Source organism: Lissotriton helveticus, chromosome 10 (assembly GCF_964261635.1).
Source record: "Lissotriton helveticus chromosome 10, aLisHel1.1, whole genome shotgun sequence".
Classification (NCBI taxonomy): domain Eukaryota; kingdom Metazoa; phylum Chordata; class Amphibia; order Caudata; family Salamandridae; genus Lissotriton; species Lissotriton helveticus.
In genome coordinates, this window is record NC_136071.1 from 756,447,821 (window position 1) to 756,467,212 (window position 19,392).

Below are 19,392 nucleotides of genomic sequence, written 5' to 3' on the forward strand. Positions count from 1 at the left end.
ATGGACTGAAAAAACAGGAGTTTATGGAGAAAGAGCCTGGGGCATCACATACGGAACATGTGGAAACGTGTGTCTGACGCCTTTCAGAAAACGAGTCACAATAGGGGACTAGAACATACAAGGTTGATCAGGCAGCCTTAGTAAGGCTGAAAGGGCAGGAACATAGCCCTTGATAGTGCCCTGAGCAGAGCCCTGCTGGGCATGAGAAAGAAGTAAGAGATGAAATCCATGAAGAGGTGCAGGAATAGGGTACACAGCCTTCCGTGTGCACCATGCCACAAATCGGGTACACATGCAGGCGTATGACGACTTTGTGGAGGGACGCCTGGCAGCATGGATGATATTACAGACTTCAGGATGAAAGGCAAGTGGCCTCTACTGTCGCCGCTCACTCTCCAAGCATGGAAGTGGACACTGTACAGGTACGGGGGGAGGACCGTCCCCTGCTGCTGCGACATAAGGTCCTCCAGAAGAGGCAGACAAACCGGGGGATCAACTGACATAATGATGAACTCGGGATACCAGTACCAACGTGAACATCCGTGGTAAGTCCAAAGTGGAGCAGGGTAAAGTGAATGTGCTTGTGGCCTAACAAGAACCCCAGACGGGTCCGCTGAGGCCAACGCCGCGGCATAGCCTGTCGGTGGAGTGAGGGAGATCATGGCCATGAGGAAGCGCACTAACTCCTCCTGCGTCGCATGCTGGCCAGGGACCGGAGGTCGTGGTGCAGGCTACGACGCCCGTAAATCTGACGGAGCCGCATGGGCGGTGTCACCCAAATCCCGTGCAGCATTGCACGTGCATTGTGGGAAGTTAGAAGTGCGATGACGTCTCTTTGACTTCTTGTGGTTACCTGACGACTTTGCCCCGGAGGAGTGATGTCAAATTCCGGGGCTCTGATAGCTCAAACCCCACGCCCGGTCACTCGACCTACATCCAGACCATGAGCTATTGCGGTGCAAGGCCAACTGCTGGAGTCCGAGCCGCTTGCGGGACCACTCCCACCTAGCTTCAAAAGTCTGGGCCCGGCAGTCGGAGCAGCTCTTGTTGTCGTGCTTGACGTCGAGACAGTGGAGACACCGACGGTGAGGGTCAGTCACCGACATCAGTCGGTCGCAATCCTCACAGCCTTGAAAACGGCCATCCCTATTGGCACCGTCCTGAGTCGTAAAATCCAAGATAAATGATCGGAAGTGATCGTAGTAAGATTTGAAACAAAATGAGTAAGGTTACACTTATACGGGAACTGCGCTGCTGGCGTGAAAAAAGGGGACCTGACGTCAGCACGCGGAGCCGACGTACAAGTACTCAGACAACGTCATCACGGAGCATACAATGCCAACGACACAAGCGGAGCCGCAGACGACGCCTACCGACACACAAGGGTACTGCTAAGCCCAAATTGGCAGATCCAGTCTGACGCTTGGGGATATTCTAAGGTGAGGATTATAATACTGACCTGTTTCTTTCATATGCAGAAAGCATGCACAATGTCGCAAATGGCTCACACATGACGTGGTAACACAGGGTCATGCTGTGCGTCAATTCGACATCTGTGACAGTGGGCATGTTGCTGTCATCATGTGACAGTTCCCTGTACTGAATGGTGTGCCATTCCAGTGTTGATGTGCATCACAATATGTTGAAGACGTTACTCAGGTGCGAAGTGTTGAATGTATGTGAAACACATGTGCACAATGATTAATGACATGTCTCAACAGCTATTCACACATCAACTGAGCCACAAGCTCACAGTCCCTGTGCTTCTTCAATGTCTGCCACACCTGGGGCCTGCTGATGTAAGCATGCCATGCTGATGTATGCATCCACATTGTCAACATGAGTCTAGACTACATCCCTGCCATTTGATTTCCTGGGGTCACTCTCCCAATGGTGACATGAAGGAGGTCAAGAACGCAGCCTACACAAGCGTTCACTTGAGCATGTCTGACGCACTGTACCCCAATGGTACGTGCGTGTGTATACCTCGTTTCCCTATTGCATTGTAGCCATACGCGTGCACAGCGTACCCCAATGGTACGTGCGTGTGTAAGCCTCGTTTCCCTATTGCATAGTAGCCATACATGAGCACAGCTTACCCCAATGGTACATGCGTGTGTACGCCTCGTTTCCCTATTGCATTGTAGACATACACAAGCACAGCTTACCCCAATGGTACGTGCGTGTGTACGCCTCGTTTCCCTATTGCATTGTAGACATACGCGAGCACAGCGTACCCCAATGGTACGTGCGTGTGTACGCCTCTTTTCCCCATTGCATTGTAGCCATACGCGTGCACAGCGTACCCCAATGGTACGTGCGTGTGTACGCCTCGTTTCCCTATTGCATTGCAGACATACGGGAGCACAGCGTACCCCAATGGTACGTGCGTGTGTACGCCTCGTTTCCCTATTGCATTGTAGACATACGCGAGCACAGCATACCCCAATGATACGTGTGTGTGTACGCCTCGTTTCCCTATTGCATTGTAGACATACGAGAGCACAGCGTACTCCAATGGTACGTGCGTGTGTACGCCTCGTTTCACATTTGAATGAGTTGCATTTGCGACGGCAATCGCACCGTACTTGTGTGGGTATTCAAATAAATACATAGGGGACATCTAGGGAAACAGTGGAATGATTAGAATGCAGCCAGGTTGTCATGGATACAGAGAGTTTTGAGCCTCCTACAGGTGTTCTGGAAAATTCAGTTGGGCAATAGTATACAATGTTGCAAAAGTTGTTGTTCAGCTCTGGCTCAGTTTTCAAACCATGCATATGTGTGTCATGGCCTTATGTGTGATGGTATTGGATGAAACATAGGATGCAAACTATGGTGGCCTATCACACACTACTCCTTGGACTCACAGACCCTCTGTAGCACAGATATAAGGCAGCATGTGGCTGTGGGAGGTCACTTGCCTGCACAACATTGGAGTGGAAGACACAGCTGCTGTCTCTGTATCCTCTGGACCCTGATTAGCTGAGCATGGAGAGGGCACCTGCATTCAGTGATGGTGAGAACATGGCCCTGCTGGATGCCTTCCTGCCTAACTACAGCAAGTTGTATGGGAGACCAGAGGAGCAGGTGAGTGATGTGTGCACTACCTTGGAGTGTGCACCTGTTGTGTGTGTTACACTATAGCCACTGTGTATGTATAGTGGATAGATGATATGTTGTTGGGAGTAAGTGTCAGTGAGTACAGTGTTGTGTGAAGAGGGTTATTTGTTGTAGTGGGGTGTGTGACAGCATGTCACGTGCTGCAGTGCACCCTGATGTAGCATATATTGCTCAGTGAGTGCCATGCTTAAAGAGTGGTTTAGACCCCTTATGTAATCTGTAGCCTTTAAATGGCATGTAGTGCAGTTCTGTTTGCTCACAGGCCACATACTCCTGGACAATGATGCAAGTGTGTGGAGCATCCGATGCCCTGTTGTCCTCAAGTATTTTGTGCACATATGTGTGTCTTTGGAACATGGACCAGGTGTACTGATGTTCTTTACCTTTACATTCGTGACAGGTATCTGCCTATGAGAAGGGTGAAATTTGGCTGGCCATCGCCAGGTCTGTCAGGAGTGAGGGGGGCCTCGCAAGAGGCTCAGAAACATCAAGAAGAGGTGGCAGGACATCCGGTGCTGGACCTGCCGCATCGCCAGGGTGCAGCTGAAGCTGGAAGCTCCACGCCGGCATGGCGGCACCCGCAACCTCACCCCTCACATGCTCCGGGTCCCTGAAGTGGTGTTCCCAGACCTCCATAGGCAGTTGCAGGGGAGACAGCAGCAAGAAGGGGGTAGGTACATGTCTGTTTGTAGTCATGTGTGTCACATGCTACGGGCATGAGGCATGCTAACACTCCCACAGTTGGAGTGGTGTTGTCAGACAGGCACTTAATGCATTGGCATGAAAATGGCCAAGTTTCTTCAGATGCTTGTTTACATGCCTTGCCCTACTCAACATTTGCCCAGCGCTTTGACAACACATATTCTTTCACAGGTACTCCTAAGGTGCAATGTGTTAGTATGCATATCCGGTAGCACATCATCATGTTGGAGGGAGGTCTGTGACACCTGTTGGTACCTTACATGTAGCACCACATGTGCACTGTGTGTGCCCTTCTTCATATTTTGGAACTGATCAGGAGTGTCAACATGTGTTTTCTGCACGAATCAGCCTCAATGGCCTTTGTCCATGGTGTACTTTCTAATTGTCATGTGTTTGTTACAGGTGCACACTGTACATGTAATCTAATTTTGGCATGTGCATACTCACACTGTGCAGTGTGTGTGTGCATATACTCAGAATAAGTAGCATGTTGTTAGTAAGTTCTTTTTGATGGTCAGCCACACAATTTGACTTTGGGTGTAGTCAGCTGTAATGCCAGTGTGAGGTCATGGTACACTTGGTCCAGGTCCCAGGATGGCATCACATGCCAGTTCATGAAGGAGTTTTCCCATGTGGCACAGGGTCACAGCAATTCTAACATGACCGGGTCTGGTTGTGTGCGGCAGGGTGGGCAAATGAACAGTGATTCATCATCAGCTATCCGGTTGTCGCCAGTGCCTCATCAATGTCTGTCTCATACTAGTTTTTGCCTTGCCTGTTACTTCTATCCTACTATACATTGAACGTAGTTTCTCTTCAAATTGCCCAAGACTAGGCTTAGCATTGTGCAGAGTTCAGTGGCTTGTGACTCATGATGCATGCCATGTTTATAGATGTGGCCAAATGATTTGTAGCTGATATGTCAGATGTGTACAGGTGACTGATATGTTTTTCTTATTCTCCTTGCCAACAGCATCATCACCACAATCTGGTGGAGACACAGGGCCGGACCAGGCAGAGGGACCCAGAGACAGTGCCACCTGCTTTGAGGAGTCAGAGGGAGGCAGTGGCACGGAGGGTGAGGAGAGTCTGCAGGCCGGACCCCATGTGACCGACACATCCTACCATGCGGATGGCTCGGAATCAGACTCTCAGGAGGAGGGGGAATATGCAGCAATGGTCTCTTCTTCATCTTTGGCTGGCCTCTCCTCCTCCAGTACCATCTCCACCCTCTCAGTTGTTAGGCTCCCTAGGGTCCGTGCTAGCCCCCATGTCTCCTTTGTTCCCGGCACCGCAGCACCTGCCCCTGTGTCCCCTGCTGCCCGCAGTGTTGAGTCTGTGGACCTACTCCAGCAGATTGTAGTAGGTCAGACATCCATTTTGACTGTCCTCCATGGACATACACGACTCATTACACAGTTGGTGTTGTTCATGGAGGGCATGTTATCTGCCATGTCTGATCTATGTCGGAGTGTGGCTGCCATAGAGTCAACACTGACGGCAGCTCTGTACACCCAGCAGCATCTGTCCCCCCCATCCTTCAGACCCATCCACCTCAGCCTCTCCCATACCTACCCAACATACACGCAGACGCCACAGGTCAGACACAACAACAGACACACCCAGCACACCCACACGGCAGAAAAAGCTAAAATCTCCATGCACCCAATCTCATGGGGATGTAGGCACACCCACAGGAAGAGGGGACACACCTTACACACGCATCCACAGACCCAGGACAACAGACTCATAGCCCTCTACCTCCACCCCCAATGTGTCCCCGGGTTCAAGTGGTAGTTTTTCCGAACTGGCTGAAGCGTGCAGCCAAGTTTATCTTGCAACTTTCTGCGATGTACCGGGCAGTGTGGATGAATCCACAACACCTGCACCCACTACACCTGTCCTTCCCTCTCCTGTCCATGCGGTGCCGGAGGATTCCACAGATGATGCCCCCAGAGTTTCCACTGCGGATTGAACTCCATGTGCAGGCAAGTTTGGGTGTGACAACATCCATAAAGGCACAAACAGTTTTTCTGACTTGTTTGGACTGGCCATTGGCCTTCTGTGAGCAAGGACTCTTATTTGCGTTTTAAATTTTTAACCAGCTGAATAAAGCTATTTATTTCAGTTTCTGTACTTTAGTTTGTCTGATAATGTCTCTGACTGCTGTGTGCCTGGGAGCTGGTGTGATGTTCAAATTTGGGAATGGTAACATGTGTCTATTTCCTGATGGAAATGAGGTTAACAATGGTATGCTTTTGCTTTAACTGCTGGGCACTGGTGGGGGTCTTAGCCACCCACACCCTATGCTGCTGGGCACTGCTGGGCACTGGTGGGGGTCTTAGCCACACACACACTCTAATGCTGGGCACTGCTGGGCACTGGTGGGGGTCTTAGCCACACACACCCTACGCTGCTGGGCACTGCTGGGGGTCTTAGTCACAAACACACTGTAATGCTGGGCACTGCTGGGCACTGCTGAGGGTCTTAGCCATGCACACACTGTAATGCTGGGCACTGCTGGGCACTGCTGGGGGTCTTAGCCACACACACACTCTAATGCTGGGCACTGCTAGGGGTCTTAGCCACACACACTCTAATGCTGGGCACTGCTGGGGGTCTTTGCCACACACACACTCTAATGCTGGGCACTGCTGGGTACTGCTGGGGGTCTTAGCCACACACACACTCTAATGCTGGGCACTGCTGGGGGTCTTAGTCACACACACCCTATGCTGCTGGGCACTGCTGGGCACTACTGGGCACTGCTGGGGGTCTTAGCCACACACACACTCTAATGCTGGGCACTGCTGGGCACTGCTGGGGGTCTTAGCCACACACACACTCTAATGCTGGGCACTGCTGGGCACTGCTGGGGGTCTTAGCCACACACACTCTAATGCTGGGCACTGCTGGGCACTGGTGGGGTCTTAGCCACACATACCCTATGCTGCTGGGCGCTGCTGGGCACTGCTGGGGGTCTTAGCCACACACACTCTAATGCTAGTCACTGCTGGGCACTGGTGGGGTCTTAGCCACACACACCCTATGCTGCTGGGCACTGCTGGGGGTCTTAGTCACAAACACACTGTAATGATGGGCACTGCTGGGCACTGCTGGGGGTCTTAGTCACAAACACACTCTAATGCTGGGCACTGATGGGCACTGCTGGGGGTCTTAGCCACACACACACTCTAATGCTGGGCACTGCTAGGGGTCTTAGCCACACACACTCTAATGCTGGGCACTGCTGGGGGTCTTTGCCACACACACACTCTAATGCTGGGCACTGCTGGGGGTCTTAGCCACACACACCCTATGCTGCTGGGCACTACTGGGCACTGCTGGGGGTCTTACCCACACACACACTCTACTACTGGGCACTGCTAGGCACTGCTGGGGGTCTTAGCCACACACCCACTCTAATGCTGGGCACTGCTGGGCACTGCTGGGTGTCTTAGCCACACACTCTAATGCTGGGCACTGCTGGGCACTGGTGGGGTCTTAGCCACACACACCCTATGCTGCTGGGCACTGCTGGGCACTGCTGGGGGTCTTAGCCACACACACTCTAATGCTGGGCACTGCTGGGCACTGGTGGGGTCTTAGCCACACACACCCTATGCTGCTGGGCACTGCTGGGCACTGCTGGGGGTCTTAGTCACAGACACACTGTAATGCTGGGCACTGCCGGGGGTCTTAGTCACACACACACTCTAATGCTGGGCACTGATGGGCACTGCTGGGGGTCTTAGCCACACACACACTCTAATGCTGGGCACTGCTGGGCACTGCTGGGGGTCTTAGCCACACACACACTCTAATGCTGGGCACTGGTGGGGGTCTTAGCCACACACACCCTATGCTGCTGGGCACTGCTGGGCACTGCTGGGGGTCTTGGTCACACACACACTGTAATGCTGGGCACTGCTGGGGGTCTTAGCCAAACACACACTCTAATGCTGGGCACTGCTGGGCACTGCTGGGGGTCTTAGCCACACACACACTCTAATGCTGGGCACTGCTGGGGGTCTTAGCCACACACACCCTATGCTGCTGGGCACTGCTGGGCAATGGTGGGGGTCTTAGCCACACACACCCTATGCTGCTGGGCACTGCTGGGCACTGCTGGGGGTCTTAGTCACAAACACACTCTAATGCTGGGCACTGGTGGGGGTCTTAGCCGCACACACACTCTAATGCTGGGCACTGCTGGGGGTCTTAGCCAAACACACTCTAATGCTGGGCACTGCTGGGCACTGGTGGGGGTCTTAGCCACACACACGCTATGCTGCTGGGCACTGCTGGACACTGCTGGGGGTCTTAGTCACACACACACTGTAATGCTGGGCACTGCTGGGCACTGCTGGGGTTCTTAGCCACACACATACTCTAATGCTGGGCACTGCTGGGCACTGCTGGGGGTCTTAGCCACACACACACTCTAATGCTGGGCACTGCTGGGGGTCTTAGCCACACACACACTCTAATGCTGGACTCTGCTGGGCACTGCTGGGGGTCTTAGCCACACACACTCTAATGCTGGGCACTGCTAGGGGTCTTAGCCACACACACACTATAATGCTGGGCACTGCTGGGGGTCTTAGCCACACACACCCTATGCTGCTGGGCACTGCTGGGCACTGGTGGGGGTCTTAGCCACACACACCCTATGCTGCTGGGCACTGCTGGGGGTCTTAGTCACACACACACTCTAATGCTGGGCACTGCTGGGAACTGCTGGGGGTCTTAGCCACACACACACTCTAATGCTGGGCACTGCTGGGCACTGCTGGGGGTCTTAGCCACACACACACTCTAATGCTGGGCACTGCTGGGGGTCTTAGCCACACACATCCTCTCTTGCTGGGCACTGCTGGGTGTGTTTTCTACACACCTCTTACACTTACACTGACATAGCAGACGTATGTCCCACACATCTCACTGTTACACAGGTGATAGGCGGTAGCATACCGTACCCCGAGGTCGATGACGTCGGTGCGGCACGTGTCTGTATTACACTGGTGCTGTGCGGTAGCGGACCGTACCCCGAGGTCGATGACGTAGGTGTGGCACGTCTCTGTATTACACTGGTGCTGCGCGATAGCGTACCGTACCCCGAGGTCGATGACGTAGGTGCGGCACGTCTCTGTATTACACTGGTGCTGTGCGGTAGCGAACCGTACCCCGAGGTCGATGACGTAGGTGCGGCACGTCTCTGTATTACAATGGTGATGTGCGGTAGCGTACCATACCCCGAGGTCGATGACGTAGGTGCGGCACGTCTCTGTATTACACTGGTGCTGTGCGGTAGCGTACCGTACCCCGAGGTCGATGACGTAGGTGCGGCACGTCTCTGTATTATAATGGTGATGTGCGGCAGCGTACCGTACCCCGAGGTCGATGACGTAGGTGCGGCACGTCTCTGTATTACACTGGTGATATGCGGTAGTGTGTGGCGCAACGTACCCAGACATTACAGTCGTGCAATGGAGATGTGCGTGTGTGGCACCACGTACAGGTATGTTGGACTTCGTTGTACTCACCGTCTGCGCCGTCGTCAGTTTCTATGTACGAGGTGGTGGCCGTACAGGATGGGGATGACACGGGCGATGTCGTTCATGTCTTGTTTGTCGCGTACGGGGGTGCGGTTCGTGCTGGACTCTGGTTTTATGGTAGTTGTGAGCTCTCGTAGCAAAAGAGCCGTACAGAGTGTGTTCAACACGGATCGTACTTCCTGGTTCGGAAGACGCGGTCTATTTACGTGTGGACGTAGCGTGGAGCGTCAGCCAACTGCAAATCGTATGGACTTTCGATTTGTACGTCGTTTTTTACGAGGCGTACAGAGTGACGCTTTTGGTTGGGATCGTACTTGCTGATTCGTACGGGGACGCTTACGGGTACAAATCGTACGGGGAAAAACGCTCCGAACGGCAATTCGGAGTGCTTTTTACCGGATCGGAATCGACCCCCTAGTAAGTCATGCAAAGAATCAATCACACTCACATTTCCTCACCTATACAGTTATCTACACGCCACCTCACTTATTCACACATATACTGTTAGAAAGGCGAACCCGGGGGAGGCAGAAGGTGTCTGACTGACCACCCCTAGGTCTACCCCTCCTTCAGAGAAGGGACCGAGCGATGTCGAGAGGCCTCCGACGTGAGGGCCCTCTCCTAGAATCGTACAGCAGAGTAACCACACCCCTACAAATGTACACCACACGTAGATAGAGTTTTCAATCTTTATCTGGCAATAAGTATCGTTTCAATATATACAGCAGATCCAGAGATCTGGAAAGTCTCGTGGCAAGGGGCAAGAAAGCGGGACAGTCTTATAGATGGTCAGTAGCAATGGGACCCTACGCACAGCTCTCAATCCTCGAGCTGGGGGGTTCCGGAGGGGTGGGCCGCGGCAGCGCCAGCAGGCTCCAAGATGGTTCAGCGAGCGTGGGCCGCGGCAGCGCCAGCAGGCTCCAAGATGGTTCAGCGAGCGTGGACCGCGGCAGCGCCAGCAGGTTCCAAGGTGATTCAGCGAGGGTGGACCGCGGCAGCGCCAGCAGGCTCCAAGATGGTTCAGCGAGCGTGGACCGCGGCAGCGCCAGCAGGCTCCAAGGTGGTTACAGCAAAGATGGACCGCGGCAGCGCCAGCAGGCTCCAAGGTGGTTACAGCAAAGATGGACCGCGGCAGCGCAAGCAGGCTCCAAGGTGGTTACAGCAAAGATGGACCGCGGCAGCACCAGCAGGTTCCAGGTAGAACAGCAAGAGGAGTTCGTCTCAGGGTCAGTCGCGACAGCGTCAGCAGGGCTCCTCGACTCCGGGATACCACTGCCGTCCTACTCCGGGGCTGGCCCAGATATAGGTCTGGAGTCCTTTGATGTCCGGACCCTCTCGCCTGGGGGTCAGAGGGGCCGGGGTGATGGTGTCCAGACACCCAGCAGGGGGGTGGGGCCAGCGCTCAGGGAGGCCGGAGGCCGATCGAAACCAGGCATCCGGGGACGGTTGGAGAGCCATCGAAACTCCCCTCTCCTTGTCTCTGGTTGAGTGGCCACTCTAGCACCCAGAGACTCTTGGTGCCTCGATGGCGGGCTCGCTGGGGTCGTGGCCGCGGCTGGGCCGGGACCACGTGTCTGTGACGTGATGGGCCCAAGATGGCGTCGGGCCTGGAATGAGGGTCCGGGGTGAGCACCGGACCGATAATGCTGGGGCGGCCCGAGTGTGCCGTGTCAGTGGTTGTGGGCCGCCGGATGGCGGATCTGGTGGTTTGGAGGGCGTGCAGAGGTGTGCCCGAGGCCGACCTGGGCTGGATGGAGGGCTGATGTCGTCCGGGGCCCGCCATGCGGGAGGGGTAGGACCACGCCACGAGGCCGGGTCCAACATATACTAACACATACTTACTCTCTTATACAATCACTGATACAAGTACACACTCATCCATACGGCCACTCTCACTCTCACTGACTCTCACGTATAGTCATGTATATACTCCAACTCTGACAAACATTGCCTTTTACATATGTAGTTACTTGGACATGTACACTGAGACATCCTATATCTCACCAATACACCCATACACACACGTATCTGCCCATACAGCTGTTCACACATGCACTCTTGAACCCATACACCCAGTGAATCAACCACTCACACATCTATGCACAGTCACACACCTCCCACCCACCCACATACACACTCAGTCTCCTGTACAAATACTCAGGCAACCAATCAAACACCCATATAGATACTCATGTTGCTATTGACCAACACATGCAGCAGCTTACACAACAACAGACATACTGATGCACACATTCAGACAGTTTAGTCACTAACCCATGCATTCAGTAAGACACATTTAATCACTCACTTATACAGTCAGTCACGCACCTACTACATCCTTCATCCATAAACTCATACACCCACTCATTCTTCAATACACCATGGCATATATGTATAAAACATATTTACACTTTACAGAAACACACAGTCACTGGATGATGTCATCAGTGATGTCATCAGTGATGTGATTTGAGATGTCATCAGTGATGTCACTGACCATGTCATGATTGTTGTAATATGTGACGTCATCAGCAGTGCATTGCGGGGGCGCAAGTTATAGTTAGCTGAACTAACTATAACAGGGGAATTTATATGGTTTTGTATGAGTGTAACGGCTAGGGTGCTCAACCTAGGACCTGGGGATCTGGGTTCAAGTCTCGGTAACAACGCCAAACGTTCTGTGATTCTTGGAAAATCACTTAATCTCCCCGTGCCTAACAAAAATGAATGTGTGTCCTCATGTAATGTAACTGGTGCTATGTAAAGAGCTCTGATACCCGATTCGGGTCAAGTTCGCGCGATCTAAAACTCTGAGAAGAAAACAACTAACTATAACGTCCCTGAAACCTGTGTTTTTTAAAGTGAATATATATATATATATATATATATATATATAGATATATATATTTAAATTGGCTATCACTTTATAAAATTGAACTTCACAATACTTGGCTGCCGAGAAATCTGTGAGAGAAAGCCATTCTGGCAAAAAAACAGGTCACTCATACAAAACCAGAGAAATACAGCATTTGTAGTTACCTGAGCTAACTAAAACTTGTGCCTCTGCGCTGCACTGCTTATGACCTCACATATTACATCACTCATGACATCACTGATGAAATCTCAAATGACATCACTAATGACATCATCTAGTGACTGTGAGTGTGTCTAAAATGTTTATGTGTGATAAATATATTTACTAAGGCATATCGATGAATCAGTGATGGATGAGTTCCTGTATCGATGTTTCAGTAGGTCCGACCGGAATACATGCTCCTATTGTAATGTATAGGAGGGTGACTGAACAGTGTCTGGTCGCACCCTAATTAGTCAGCCAGGACCGCCTATCAGGTGTCAGTGTTTCCCTTGACTGAGACGATGTCGGACAGAGAAAACTCTGCCTGACATCATAATTAGTCCCTAAGTGTTTCAATACTTTTCTACTTAGATGTGTCTGATTTAAATTTTGAGAAACACTGCATATAAAAATCAGCATATTAATCTGTATTACAGCATATAGCTCACTAATTCTTTGGAGTACATATAAACAGTGTGTGACAGGTTACATATATAATTCACCAGATGGTTCTAAAAGAGTACATATTCCTCACTAAAACTTAAATACATGTGTTTCTGGTTGAGTACAACTATACTCCCTGGATGATTGCATCAGTGCCTAGATGATTCTCTCAGAATATAGGTAGTGCCTGCATGATTCCCTGAGGATTTAGGAGCTACATTGGTGGTTCCATATCTGCATAGTTAGTTTCTGTGTATTCACATTGCTACTAACTGGGTGATTGGATGAACGCATGGGTGTTACATGCGTAGTTCAATGAGTACATAATTAGTGCCTGTGTGATTAGAAGAATGCATGTGTAGTGCCTGGGGGATTGAAGAAGTCTAGATATGTGACTTGATGTATAATTGCATACATTTGTTATTAAGAGCATACATTGCTCTGTTACTCAGCGTGCATATGCATCAATAAGTTATTTAAACTGAAAAAAACAATTCTCAGTTTTTCAAAGCACAAAAGCTTTTCTTAATGGCATACCAACATCATTTTGCAAATATTTCTTGTATCTTTAAAACATATATTAAGTATTTCTCAAAGAAAAGCTACACGCTAAGTGAAGCTGGCACAAAAACTGCCAAGCAACATTCTGCCCTATAAACCATCCTCAATTTTAAACATAGCATCTTTAAAGAAATACACCACACTCACCATTGCATGACATTTTCAGCAGCTTTAGAGAACATACATCACCAAGTAAACTTATATGTGATTTCTTAATCTTAATCTTAATGAATATGTACCACACAATTGAAACCATACCACCGCTAAACAGCCTCATATGAGTCCTTAACCAAATTGACTTTTCCACATGTCCATGCATGCTCCGATGATTCGGCCGACGTTGCAATCATAATGAACAATAGCAGGCTGACCACGATGACACCAACGGACAACAGGCAGGGCGAGCTGGGTATGAGAGGCACACAAGGGGTCAAGTTCCGTATAATGTCATTCTGACATTGTCCTGTTGAAAAGCCTGATGTTGTAGTACACCTGTACATTCCAAGTACACACATAGCACGTATGTGTGTTGCATTACATCTGCACCTGTGTGACACTGCACAACAAACATCCAAGTGACATTGCATACAGTCAGTTGCATACACAGCATGCTACCCATGCAACTCTATAGTACATGTTTTACCAAAATGCACCTATGACTCACCATTATGAAAAGAAGTTGCGGATGAGGTGACTCCGGATATCATCTTCATCCTCCTCGTCACTGGCATCCTGGGCAAGGCCTTCATCCTCAATGGGCGGATGTTCCAGCTCATCAGGATCAAGGATGAGTGGCACGGCCTTCTCCACTGCCATGTTGTGTAGCATGCAGCACACGGTGAAGATGTCACACACCTTGAGTGGGGTGTATTGGAGGGCTCCGCCTGCCTTGTCCAGGCACCTGAACCGGCTCTTCAGGAATCCAAATGTTCACTCGATCACCCGCCTGGTCTTCCCATGAGCATTTTGTACCGCTGGTCTGCAGCTGTCCTGGGGTTGCGTAGCGGAGTCATTAACCACGGCATGTTTGGATATCCTGCGTCTCCTGCAAATTAACATCATGGAAATGAGTGTGTAATATGATGCAGTTCATGAAGTTTTGACATACTGACATACATGGCTAACAGAGTTTACCCACCAACAAGACATGCCCGATGGTTGTGCAGCTGCAGCATCATCTGTGGTAACCTGCTACGCCTCATGATGAATGCATCATGGAACGATCCTGGAAAACGTGCACAAACATGTGAGATAAGCATGTTGGCAAGACACACCACCAGGGCATTTATCGAGTGGTAGTGTTTCCTGTTGCAGTACGCTTGCTCCTGAGCCTGTGGTGGCACCAGAGTAACATGTGTACCACCAATTGCACCAATTACATGTGGCATGCGTCCCAGGGCATAGAATTCCCCCTTGACATCTGTCAACTGTTCTGGAGTAGGGAATGTAATGAATTCATCAATGTGCAGCAACATCGCTGCCAATACATCGCTTAATACCCGGCTAAGCATTGTTTGTGACCTCCCTCCCACAACAGCTATGGTAAATTGGAACGTACCCGTGGCAAAGAAATGTAGGGCTGCCATCACCTTTACCTTGGGTGTCAGCGCAGTTGGATACCTGTGTCTTGGTTGCAGATGTTGTTCCAGCCTGTCCGTCAGGTCCTTGATCAACTGTCTGGAGAAGCGGTAACGCTGTATGCAATCACGTTCCCTCATGGCATCCAAGTCCAGAGGGGGTGCCCTGCAAACCATATTTAGTAGAAAATGTGTACAACTGTCAGACAAAGACAATAACAATGTACATGGCACAAGCAACACTGCTTCAACAAATCTAGACAATTTTGAGTGTGGCGTGGGATACACACTGAGGAAAGCTGTGCCAGCTGCCAGCCACTCCTCCGTGAAAAGTAAAAGACCTGTGGTCTGTGGAATGGATATGACATGCATACAAATGATCTGATGGGAAGGTCTGAGTGAGCATGACAATGTATCACGTCAGTGACACACGTCACGTGAATTGCATTAGGAGGTTGTCTGCACATCCAGACAGCTGACAGCAATACACACACCCACATCACATGTGCCATCATTTGCACAGATCTGACATATTCCTATTGCGGTGTGATATTTCCAAAACTAATACATGGACATCATCAGTCAGCAGAAATGTTTGATTTGTGACAAATGGTCTGTGATGCCATCACACAAATGAGCGGTTCATTTGCACAAGTGGCATGGTGTGCGTACATGTGAAACCCTGTCATCACGGCAAGGACCCATCAAAGATGCTCCTACAGCAGATATACTGAACAGTATGAACAAGTTACTTACCTTTAGTAACGAAATATCTGTAAGAAACAGTAGTTAGTACCATATTCCTACCTTGGAATACATACCCCAGCAAGACCAAGCCCTGTGGTGGGACTACAAATGAACAATCTCACCATTAAGTCCTGGAGGACCGAACGGCCAAAGAAGACATCCCTCTGGACTTGGCTGTCCAGGCAGTAGTGTCTTGCAAACGTGTGCATCGAGGACCACGCAGCTGCCTGACAAATGTCCTGCAAGGGGACTCCCCAACCCAGGGCAGTAGTAGCCACCGTGGCCCAAGTCGAATGGGCCATCATGCCAACAGGAGGCTCCTTCTTTGGCAAGGGTTACCAAGCATTCATACACAAGACACCCACAGAGAGATGGTCTGCCTGTGTACCGGCCTTCCCTTTTCGGCGCCCATGTACCCAACTAAAAGTCGTTCACCCACCCGGAACTGGCGTGTGAGATCAAGATAGTATGAGGGCGCACGTTTTGGGTACAGACGGTGTAGAGGCTCTATCTCCTTTGAGGGATGCGTAGGCGGAAATAATGTGGACAAGGTGAGAGATTGCCCAATGTGGAACTCCGTGTCAAACTTGTGCCGGAAATAGGGTATTGTCCGCAACGCAAACTTGTCCGGATGGACTGAAAAAACAGGAGTTTATGGAGAAAGAGCCTGGAGCATCACGTACGGAACATGTGGAAACGTGTGTCTGATGCCTTTCAGAAAACGAGTCACAATAGGGGACTAGAACATACAAGGTTGATCAAGCAGCCTTAGTAAGGCTGAAAGGGCAGGAACGTAGCCCTTGATAGTGCCCTGAGCAGAGCCCTGCTGGGCATGAGAAAGAAGTAAGAGATGAAATCCATGAAGAGGTGCAGGAATAGGGTACACAGCCTTCCGTATGCACCATGCCACAAATCGGGTACACCTGCAGGCGTATGACGACTTTGTGGAGGGACGCCTGGCAGCATGGATGATATTACAGACTTCAGGATGAAAGGCAAATGGCCTCTACTGTCGCCGCTCACTCTCCAAGCATGGAGGTGGACACTGTACAGGTACAGGGGGAGGACCGTCCCCTGCTGCTGCAACATAAGGTCCTCCAGAAGAGGCAGACAAACCGGGGGATCAACTGACATAATGATGAACTCGGGATACCAGTACCAACGTGAACATCCGTGGTAAGTCCAAAGTGGAGCAGGGTAAAGTGAATGTGCTTGTGGCCTAACGTGAACCGCAGGTAGCGCTGGTGGGCCGGCAGGACGAGGATGTTGAAATTACCATCCTGCAAGTCCAATGCTACCATCCAGTGTCCTTGGTCTAGGGCAGGTAGGACCAGAGCCACTGTCTGCATTTTGAGCTTCTCCTTCCGGAGGAAGCCATTGATGTTCCTTGTGTCCAAGATAGGGCGTAGGCCCCCATTGTACTTCTTGGGTAGCAGCAAGTAGTGGGAGTAGCAACCACACCCTATTGCAGGCCCAGGAATGGGCACAATGGCCCCCTTGGCCAAGAGGGCTGTAACTTCTGCATGCTGAAGTTACAAATGTTCCCCCGATACGCATTGGTATTGCGGTGGCATGGATTGAGGGGTCGCATCAAGGGTGAGGGAATAGCCCCTTGGGATGATTTGCAGCACCCACCTGTCCGATGTGACAGTGCCCCAGTGGTGGAGGTGATGGCGAGCCCTGCCCCCCACTGGCGTCACATGGCCCTGTAGGCACAGACTCGGAGGGTTTCTAGGCAGATGTTGCGGGGGAAGGTGTGGACTGACCTCACCGTTGTCACCGACCGCCGCCACGGCAGTTACCACCGCTACCACGGCGTTGGATGTGAGTCAGCGTTGCGTGGCTGGCAGCACGTGTGTGTGTGCCACTTCCTTGGCCGCAAAATGAGCTAAAGGTAACACTTTGCTGTTGCGTGGCCCACAGGCCCATGGACCTGGCCGTAGCCCTGGAGTCCTTGATGTGCTCAAACGCATGGTGTGCCTTGTTGCCAGAAAGCCAACAGACATCAACGGGCATGTCCATGAGTGTATTCTGCTCATCGTCAAAAAATAGTGTGTACTTCAACCAGGCTTTGCAACAAATCCGTGGATGCCATCGCTCTGCCCAGTGAGTCGTGCTATCCAGCCCACACCGGATCGAATACCGTGCCGCAGATCGGCATTCTACAAGGGCTTGGCCAAGTATTGCCCGTACATACAACATGCACTCTGGCAGCAGTTCCGCAACCGCGTCCCACAGAGAGTGTGTGTAGCGGACAAAGAGGCATGTGATGTTGGAAGACCGCAGTCCCAGACTCAGGGAGGATGATACCATCTTTCCGTACTGCTCATACCTCTTGGATACCCTGTCCAGCGGAGCAAACGGGAATGCGGTCTGTGATTTGGAGGCCTGGATGCCCAGGCTCTCTGGGGTGGGGTGGGAGAACAGGAAACATGGGTCGTCCGGGGACGGGTGTGGGCATCTGGCAACGTGCCTATCTACAGCCAAACCTGCAGCGGGCCTGGACATAGTGGCCAAAATAGCGTCAGTCAATGCCTCATGGAACAGCTGCAGAGGTTCAGCCGAGCTTGACTGCAGTTTAAGGACCTCAGTGAGGAGGTTGGTCCTCACGGGCGCGACGGGGAGATGAAGGGGCAAGGCTTTGGCCGCCCACGTAAACACAACACTGTACGTTGCCCCCTCCTCCCAAAAAAACAGTTGGATTTGAGACATTACCAGTGTCTGGCGAGGTGTCCAGACCACTCGCATCCCCCAGTCCACCTGTCCAGCCGTCTTGGTACTGACACTCACGTGTCAGTTGGTGCTTCAGAACCCTCCCAATACTCCTTATCACCCATTCCCTGATAATCAGGGTTGTCAAAAGATGTGCTCGGCTCGTTGCAGTTTAACTCCCCATGCAGCATCAAAAGCAGAGTTCAGCCGCGCCGTTCCCACGCCGGAGCCGTATAGAGTGTGGTATCGGGGACGGCACCACCCGAGGACAGTGCCGAGGGTGACACCTGGGGGACTGTTGCCGGTGAGGTCGTGAGGTGAACCAGCGAGGATCAGGATCACCATTCGGATCCAGTGTGGCCCAGCGGTGCCGGGACGTAGGCGCCGCCGGCGTCTGAGCCAAAGCAAGAGACGGCGTTGGGGCCAAAGCACCAGACCCGCTAGTGCCCCCAGATGGGTCCGCTGGGCCCAAAGCCGCGGCGTAGCCTGTCGGTGGAGTGAGGGACATCATGGCCATGAGGAAGCGCACTAACTCCTCCTGCGTCGCATGCTGGCCAGGGACCGGAGGTCGTGGTGCAGGCTACGACGCCCGTAAATCTGACGGAGCCGCATGGGCGGTGTCACCCAAATCCCGTGCAGCATTGCACGTGCATTGTGGGGAGTTAGAAGTGCGATGACGTCTCTTTGACTTCTTGTGGTTACCTGACGAGTTTGCCCCGGAGGAATGATGTCAAATCCCGGGGCTCTGATGGCTCAAACCCCATGCCCGGTCACTCGACCTACGTTCAGACCATGAGCTATTGCCGTGCAGGGCCAACTGCTGGAGTCCGAGCCGCTTGTGGGACCACTCCCACCTAGCTTCAAAAGTCTGGGCCCGGCAGTCGGAGCAGCT